This window comes from Empidonax traillii, unplaced genomic scaffold, assembly GCF_003031625.1.
Source record: "Empidonax traillii isolate 1590-97213 ecotype Southwest subspecies unplaced genomic scaffold, ASM303162v1 scaffold1200:size254552, whole genome shotgun sequence".
In the NCBI taxonomy this organism is placed as follows: Eukaryota; Metazoa; Chordata; class Aves; order Passeriformes; family Tyrannidae; genus Empidonax; species Empidonax traillii.
The window spans coordinates 129,326-138,240 of NW_020956393.1; the positions used below are offsets into that span (position 1 = coordinate 129,326).

The following is an 8,915-nucleotide window of genomic DNA, read 5'->3' on the forward strand; positions in this document are numbered from 1 at the left end:
CTCCCAGTCCCGGAACAATAACTGGTACAGAGCCACGTGTGTGCTGCCCGCGCTGGAGGCGGGCTGTGCTCAGCCGAGAGCATCGCCTGCACTGGGCTGGGGCGAAACAGCAGCGGCAGGATGTCTGTGCCAGGCTGAGAGTGCTCCAGAGTCTGCTCAAACTGGGGAACAGCTGGGAGAGAAGAGTCCGGCAATAGCCAAAGGTGAAATTTGGCACTAGATAGGAGTCTGTATAACCAGGGCACTATCAACATCAGTGGAACAGGATGTAACTGGTCAGGAACACCTTTTGTCAACTCAAAACTGTGATATCACAGGACCAGGATCAGCAATCTGCTGCAGACATTCCTCCTGACAACACAGGCTGTATTGTTTTAAATCTATCGTCATGTCAGTTTGAGCATATTTGCTGTTATGTCACTATCTCTATGCTGATAAATAATGGTGGGTGTCAGAAATAAGAAAGTTCTTTCACTTAAAGGTCTGCCTCGGTTTTGAAAAAGTTTTTTTGCATTTAATTATGTTTCATGGGTTAACCCCAGCTGGCAACTTGGCCCCACACAGCTGCTTGCTCACTCACTCCTTGGTGCAGAGGAGGGGCACAGAGTCAGAAGAGTAAGTGAGAAAACTCATGGATTGAGATAAGGACAGTTAAACAGGTAAGGCAAAAGCCATGCACACAAACAAAGCAAAACAAGGAATTAATTCTCGACTTTCCATTGGCAGTCAGGTGTTCAGCTCTGTCCGGAATGTGGGGCTCCTAAGTTACTTTGGAAGACAAATGCCATCACTCCAACCATTCCTCCTTTTTTTCTTCCTCCAGCTTAATGCGTTGAGCTTTGTCATCATATGGTCTGGGATGTCCCTGTGGGCGGTTGGGGTCAGCTGTCTCAGCTGTGTCCCCTCCCAGCTCCTTGTGCACCCCCAGCCCCCTTGCTGGTGGGGTGGGGTGAAAAGGAGAAGAGGCCTTGGCTTTGTGTAAACCCTGCTGAGGGATAACAAAAACACCCCTATATTAAACACTGTTTTCAGCACAAATCCAAAACACAGCCACATAATAGCTACTATGAAGAAAATTAACTCTATCCCAGTCAAAACCAGCACAGTATGTTAATTCAGTGTTTGACTGCAACTTCATTTGCTACAAGTATTTTCTGTCTGAACTGCATATATGTAAATTTATTCTGAGTTCTTCATTCTATACTTGTTTTACCCAATGCTAGTAATTGATGGAGTACAGAATGTTTCTTCACATGATCTAGCAGAATACATGCTAGCTGAGTGTTTTATATATGTAAAAGCTGTAAAATACCATCCATATTCTTACTCTTGTTCTTAGAATTCTTTGTTGATATAATATATTGCGTAGGATTTTAAAAGTCTTTGCGTGATGAATGGCTGCAGCATGTCATGGACACACAGTAACTTGCTCCAGAGTTTCCACTTGATTTCCTTCACTGTGGTGGGAGAGGGTGAGATTTAAGGTATTCATACAGTGAACTGTGGAAGGCTTGTTGTCTGATTAGTAAACATTTGAGATTCCACCTAGAACATGACAGTTGAAGTGCAATTGCTTTAAGTGCAGTGTAGTTCTCTGCAGGCAGCTCGTACTTGGCACAGAATAAAGACTGAACGCTGTATAAATTTTCAGAAAATTGTGCTGACCAATCTGAAGTTAAAGGCTTGACAAATAGCTCTTTCATTTGGCTTCCAAAAATAAGCTGTAAAGTTCTGCCCAGAGCAGCTTTAAATGCAAGTGTTCAGAGACCCAGAAAGGAGACAGTGCCTGCCTTCCAGATATACACCAGTGGCTCCTTTCTCAGGGTAACACTGGCTGTTCTCTGATGCAAGCAGCCCAACGCCATGTCTTCCCCCATAAGTTCTGTTGATCACACCAGTACAGCCTCCATTCAGTAGCTAGGCAAAAAACATGTTGGACAACATGTGCAGACCCAAATTGCACTAGACTGTGCTGGTCAGAGTTATTTTGATGGATCTTCTAAGAATGAAGTTAGATTGGAAGTGATATAGCAGTGGGAGACTGTTTCTTTTTAACTGCAGGTTTATTCTCAGATGCAGACAGTGGCTTGTTCTGCAAACTGTTCTCTGCAGAGCCTCAGTTTCTACTCATTTGTTTGAGTATTGAAAACAGTAACATTCAGGAGGCAGGCAGAACATTGTCCTGCTGAGGTTTTGGGTCTTTTTTCACACACTGAAAAATAAGATGTTGTTAAAGGTTCCATACTTGTAGCATATAAAGACAGATAGATGCATTAACTGATTTTTTTTCACAATTTCAGCATTTTCAATGTCATTAAATACACTGATTCCTTACAGAGGCATACAGCACACAGAACTAGGTAGCCAAGAAGTGACAACTCAGGACTGATATGAATTACCTCGGCTGTGGGCATATACTTCTTTTAGCTGGCAGCCCAGTGTATACACAGTCTAGTAGCTCATTTAGCTCAGTTTTTCTGTAGGCAAGTCTGCAAAAAAATAAAACCAGTTTGTAAACAGACAATGAAATGATGGGTTGGATAACAGCCAGAGTAAATTGGTATAGTTCTGGATGCACATTAATCCAAATTCTATGTGACAGTGAATTGAATAGTTCTACTGCTGTCAATGAAAGGCCAATAGAAAAAAGTTAGCTTAGTCTCTCCCTTGGTTAGGCCCTGAGGGGTATGAAGTGCACAATGAACTGAAATGGGTTAGATTCTAATTTGTTTGATAATTACTTTCCCATGAGTACTTCTCCGTATTGACACTGTCCAGCCAAAAAAATGTTACAAAGCAGTGACATCACCAAGAAATTCTTTTGGCATGTCAAAATTACACTCACATCTTTGATAGATCATTGTGATTTTGCCATCACAGGTTTTCCAGTTGTCTTTTTGGGGGGTTATTTCTCTCCTTTTTTCCCAATTGTTCTTCATTCTTGTTTACTGCTGTAATGTTTCAGTATGGACCTTTACCACTTGGAGAACAAGTACATCTGAAATCTGTCCAAATCCAGTAAGACTCCATTAGTGTCATTACAAAATATTTGCTGCTTCTCACTTCTCCCCGGAGGGTCCTTTGGGGTGACAGCTCTGTACTACCTTGCCGATGTCCTCATCTTATGGAATATATTTAATTGTAGTGGCACCTTTACAGTTTGGCTTTAACTTATTTAGTGATTGAGATTTCATTGGAGCAATGAAAATATCCAGTACTTCAATCTGCTGCATTTCTTTGGCTTTATTTAAATTTCTAAGTATTTGCAATTGAAATCAGAGTTGTGTTCTACTTGGCCTGTTTTTTCTCAAGTATTCAGTTTCTAAAAGAAACAGCTGTGGCTGCAGAGCCAAATGTGTAATGACTGGAGCTCAGAATGAGGAAAAATAAATTCCTTTCCTCATAAATAATTTATACTTCACCACTTTAGTGTAATAAATAGGTTCATCAGCATTCTGCTTGGAATGACAAAAGGCCTAATCTCACTTCAGTGTATTTCACATTTACCATGGTGCTTTCCACCTGAACAGTACTATTCTTAAAACTGTTCTTTTTGCTTACCTTATAACTAGTGAAGTGATTTAGTAGCAGATCATAAAAATTTCTCTTTAAGAAATCCCTGCTGATTTCTCTTTGTTGGAGTCACTAGGAAAGGGGTATCCATCCTTTTAGTCATTGATCCCAAGGTAAAATATAAAGTTGCTGCTGATAAAATCTGCATCTGGCAGCCTATGGATGAACACTGACAAGGGCAGAGCAACCTGGCCTCTTCTGCTGGCTGGCTCTGATCCACTGCCTGTGTACAAAGTCAGTGTAGTGTTGGGCTTTTGCATCTAGTGCATAGGGCAAAAGCAACACAATTCTCTGGAAAGCAATGACACTGGAAATCATAGTGAAAAAATCCTTTGCTTCCATGGGATCTTTGAATACAACATTGATCTTAGCTTGGTATGCTGCATTGGTGAGTCTGACACTCATAATGCACAACTCACAATTTTGAAAGGGCTACCACTTTGAGGACTAGCACTGCTAGCTAAGCTTTAAAAATCTCCCTATGCTTCTCTATTGAAAAGAGAGATGATACAAAATATGGTTGTGAGGTGTCATAATCTCCTCAGGGAGAAAAACGGAAACAAAAGGGCACTTTAACAGAGAATGGTATAAAGAGTAGCTGGAAATAGAAGTCAGACAAATTCAAATTTAAAACTACATCTGCTTAATTGCTAGAACAAACCATGAAGAAATATGGTGAATCCTTCATTTTTCAGTGCTTTCCTGAGTACAACATGTCTTTATGGAAGAACTGCTTTGGTTCAGATTTAATCAAACTTTCTGGAAATACAGTACTCGCCTATGCATGTTCCCTGGAGCTGGCAGCAGTTGCTCAGTTTCTTCCAGCAGAGAAAGGAAAACCAGAATACTTTCCATAAGGAGAAATGTTGCTTTAGTTGAACACAAGCAGAAGTTGTTGGCCCCAATACCGGTGTAGCTAGGTGGAATGCAATGCCCTCAGAAGCTACAGTGAAAGAGACAGTAACAGTTAAGCATTACAAAATCTTGTTTCATAACTTGGATTGGAAAATACTCCTCTCTAGCTAATGTTTTGTTAACTTTTTCATGCACATTTCATTCTGAGATAAGTCTCTGCCCAAATCCTGGATCAATTTGCTAATATTTGAGTTGTTCAGATTACATTTCAAAATGCCTGTTGACACATATTTTGTAGGAGGTGTTTCACCAAATAGTCAATGGACAGAAGAGGACTGTTCTTCCTTTGTTGAATAAAGATCAGAAAGAGTGTAATCTAAGCACTGTTTCTGCCTACTGATTGCTGTAATGATAAAGATAACTTAAAATGTTTCACTATCATAAAGTGAACAGAAAAACTTGATAATGAAGGAGAGAATGTATTTCTTTCCCTTCATCGTACCTCTTCTATTGCTGTCTCCCCTAGACTGTATATACATGAGGTTACAGAGCTATATTCAAAACGAGTTTCTGGTTTTTTCCCCTATCAAAACTGGGATCTAGATTTCCCAATCCAAATTTTACTGAGACAATAAAGTTTGTTTGAGTCTGGCATTGATTTTAGTCAGATTTTGGGAACTCAACATTTCCAATAGCCACTTGGTCTTGTTACATAGGTGTATGTATAAGAACCCAAGTTTTGGGGCTATAACATAGATCTTTTTTGCCGAATTGATTTGTTTTTAAATGGGAAAAGGGAGGATTCTTTTTATATTAAGTTCTTTTCCTAACTTTAGAACAATTATTCTTGAAATTAGACAGTTAGATCTGGCAAAGGGCATGAATAAAAGAAACTCATTTTTTACCAATAAGTAGAAATTGTTCTAACGAATGCTGAGGTATGAAGAAACAAGGAACAGTTTCATTATTCTCTCCCCTCAAAAAGCCAACATACAAACCAACAACGAAAAAACATTAGGAAGAAAATCCTTTGCCTTCCTAAATGCATTTGCCAACAGAACTTCATGAGTTTGCCTTTCCATGCTATGCACTCTCTCATTTCCCTAAATGCATATCACATACACAGAGGCATGAACACACAAGCATATCCATGTAGATAACTACTTTTATAAAGCAACATGCTAGATACTCAAGTATTTAGAGGATTTGAATTCAAATTCTAACACACTGCCTAAGACACAGCTTCTAATAACTTGAACTTATGTAATTTTTTTTCCTTAGTAAGAAACACATGAAAGGCTGTGTGTGTGAGTCAAGCAAGATTACTTAATAGCCGCATACAACAGGAGGGAAAAGAAGATTTCCTATTTAGTAATGAAGTGATAAATTAGCTGTATAAAAAAGAGGTCCCATTATCCTCTCCCTAATTTGTAGTTAAGCAATATAAGGAATATTGCAGGGACAGGGAAAACTGTGTCCAGGTACATATTCCCAGCATTCTCTATATTAACTCACCAACAATAAATTCAAGAACACCCTAGGAAGGAGAAGTCAATGCTGTCAGCAGAGAGAGGAACCCAAATAATCTCTCCAGGAAATTTCTCAGCATCAGAGAAATCACAGCATCAGGTTAAAATCACACATTCTTCATCACCTCTAAGTTCTTTACAGCAATGAACAAACCAATCAGACTGTTTCAACCTGAGGTGGGTATTCTTCGAGGCTGACTGGGAGTTCTGCCCCACAGAAGGTCCTGTCAGCTGTCTGGGCTCCAGAGTGAAGGTCAGTGTCTTGCAGAGACGCTTAAAGGAAGCAGAATGCTGAATCATTCTCAGGGGAGCAACAAAATTGCCCACTCCAGCAGAGGACCAAACCTGCACAGTCTCCTCTGAGCTCAGGGAGATCTGGGCAGCCAAAGCTGCTCTTCGGACTCCTTGCCTGCTGCTTCCAAAAAAACTACTTGTGGTGTGCTCCTTTTCAATTTTGAACATGATTTTTTATATATTATATGCTTGATAATAGTCAGGTGGTTGAATTTTGTACAAAGGCCTCTCACCAAGATCACTGGTTCGGAAATTTCCTCTACAAGCCACATCAAGCCTTAGCGGGAATAAGGGAAGGAATTTAAGGTATGCTGGCACAGGAAGCAGAGAGTAGAGCTTCAGCCAGAAAGACCTTTAGAGAGAAAGGGGCTTTCATGAATACTTGACTACTTATTTGGGAAAGGGGTCATATTTTCTACAGGCTAGGATACATACTTGCCTAGATTTAGGCAAACTCTTTGGACAGTGCTTAGATATTACACAAAATAGGCGCTCAGAAATACTACAATAGAATGGAAAATGTATCTAACAATGGAACCACCTCTTCTCATCTAGAGTTTCAAGATGACAAAATTTCAAAGAGCAGAATATGAATTTGTAGCAGCAGTATAGGAAAGTACTTCTGAATTTTATAGTAAGAACCTGTAATTTTTCTGTGGTTAGAGCTAAGAAAACTCTGCTTTGACCAGAATCAAACATTTGTTGAAGGCAAAATTTCTTCTGCAAATGTAAAACTTGAGTTACTACACAATTCAACAGGACTGTAATTGAGGAAAGGTACCCTTATTTAAAAAACTATTTATAGCTTTAATAAAAGACTTAAGAGCGAGAGAGCACACAAGTAAATGAAGTGCATATCCCGTAGGAGGGAGAATTCATATTGAAAGAGAATGTATCCCTTTTACAGACAGAATGAGGTTATTAAATAGAAACATGAATGTATCAGGATGATGGAACCATCAACCTTTGAAATTGCTTTAGATATTAAAAAAGTGACAGTAACAAACTTGCAAATTATCAGATGTGATTTAATATGTTTAAGCCTTAATAACTGTAAAAGAAAAGCATTAATTAAAAATATAGTTCCCTTAAAAGCTTGATTAGTTTACTGTAGCAGAACTTCATTTGATGTGGCAATGAAATATCTACGATTTTAGAAGATCTCTTTAGGAAAATCAACTGATCCAAAGGAATCCAAGTTTAAAACTTCAGAGCTGAGGGTTAATGAAATTTTTAAACAAAGAAATATTTATTCCTGTGAACATTTCTTTTATAAATTATGTCTATATTATTACTAATTTTGAAATTGCATAATTACGTTTTTAAGAAGACAGTTATTTTTCATTAGCGGTCTGCCAATTTCCAGGATTTTTTCATTAATCCAACAGCCACACATAGGTCTGTTGTGCACTTTGGAGGATGGTGTGGGTGAACGACTCTGACAGTTTTTATATTAACTGTGGGTGTTTATATGCATATGTTAAAATGCTTCCTTCTCACTGTGGCATATTCCCTTTTGAGTAGTGACACAATCTGAATATGTTCTCAAAAGAAATGGAACTGACTATCTTCATAACCTGATCTTTCCCAGTGTGTCATGCTAGCAGTTTTGTTTTTCTGTTTGACTGCAGATGAAGATTATTTTCCAGTTTCGGGTTTAGAGAGAAAGCTATACTGAGAGGTGTAGCTCTGCTACACACATGCTTTTGAAATGGTCTTTCAATAAGTTTCTCTTATTGAAGGCAGGTTCTGCAGGCATAGGGGTGTCAATCCCACACGAGTAACACTGAGGAAGCGCTTGAGCTTCGCCACAATTGTGCCCCGACTCGCTAGGGACTCCACTGATCTTGGACCAGGACACTGACTCCTGGCTCCTCCTCAGATCTGCTCATCACCAGAATCCTGCCCTGCAGTCAGGACTCTGAGCTGCCCCCAGACCGCCCTGCTCCTGTCCTGGCTGACGAGGTCCTTGCCCCCCAGCCAGCCATATCACGCTTGGCTCCTGGTCCCTTTGGGGCCTGTTTCCTGCTGAAGGGTTAGGGAAACGCAGTCACAGCGTCTGTCAGGACATGGGACTGTATGATACCAATGCCTTCTCACAAGATCCATCCCCCTGTCACCCATCTCCCCACTGCCAGAACCCACGGTACAGAGAACAGCAGCAGGCTGATTGACTGTACTAGCGGAAGAGGAAGGCTTTAAGAAAAGATACTTACAAAGTGCAAAGAGAGCTGGGCATCATGGCTTGGAGTTGAAGGGAAATTACACTAGTGCTGCCCTAGAACTGACTAGGTTTCCCTGTGAGAAGGGGACAAAACCTCCCTTTACCTCACGTACCGAATGAAACACAAATGGAGGCTCACAGAGCTCTGGAAAATCTTAGGTTAAATCACTTAACCAGCCGCTAACACGGACAAGCACTTCTCGAATTACCTCGGTGAACAAACTGGGACAGTGAGGCCGCGCCTGTCAGCGGCGTTTGTTTTTTAGTAGCAGCCGAATTTACAGCACAGCATCCCGACGACCACACAGGAACCTTTACTGCCACGTGTGCAGCACCGTGAGACGGCTAAAGCACAGCGTCTTCTGATCGCAGTTCCCCCGAGGGACCCGACTGGGACTGCCCCGTGGCCCGGCGGCCGCTGTGCCGAGGCGCGGGGGACG

General features: G+C 40.6%; 2 long non-coding RNA genes across 2 annotated transcripts; both read right to left on the reverse strand.

Annotated features, from left to right (window-relative positions):
- Positions 1-852: 852 nt before the first annotated feature.
- LOC114069156 lies at positions 853-3,712 on the reverse strand. Its single transcript, XR_003573735.1, has 4 exons — positions 3,562-3,712; positions 2,846-3,005; positions 2,400-2,489; positions 853-2,212 (listed from the first exon to the last, which is right to left on the reverse strand). It is a non-coding gene; the product is annotated as an uncharacterized LOC114069156 (long non-coding RNA).
- A 481-nt stretch (positions 3,713-4,193) lies between these two features.
- LOC114069155 lies at positions 4,194-8,903 on the reverse strand. The gene is made up of 2 exons (XR_003573734.1): positions 8,589-8,903; positions 4,194-4,516 (listed from the first exon to the last, which is right to left on the reverse strand). It is a non-coding gene; the product is annotated as an uncharacterized LOC114069155 (long non-coding RNA).
- Between the last annotated feature and the right edge of the window lie 12 nt (positions 8,904-8,915).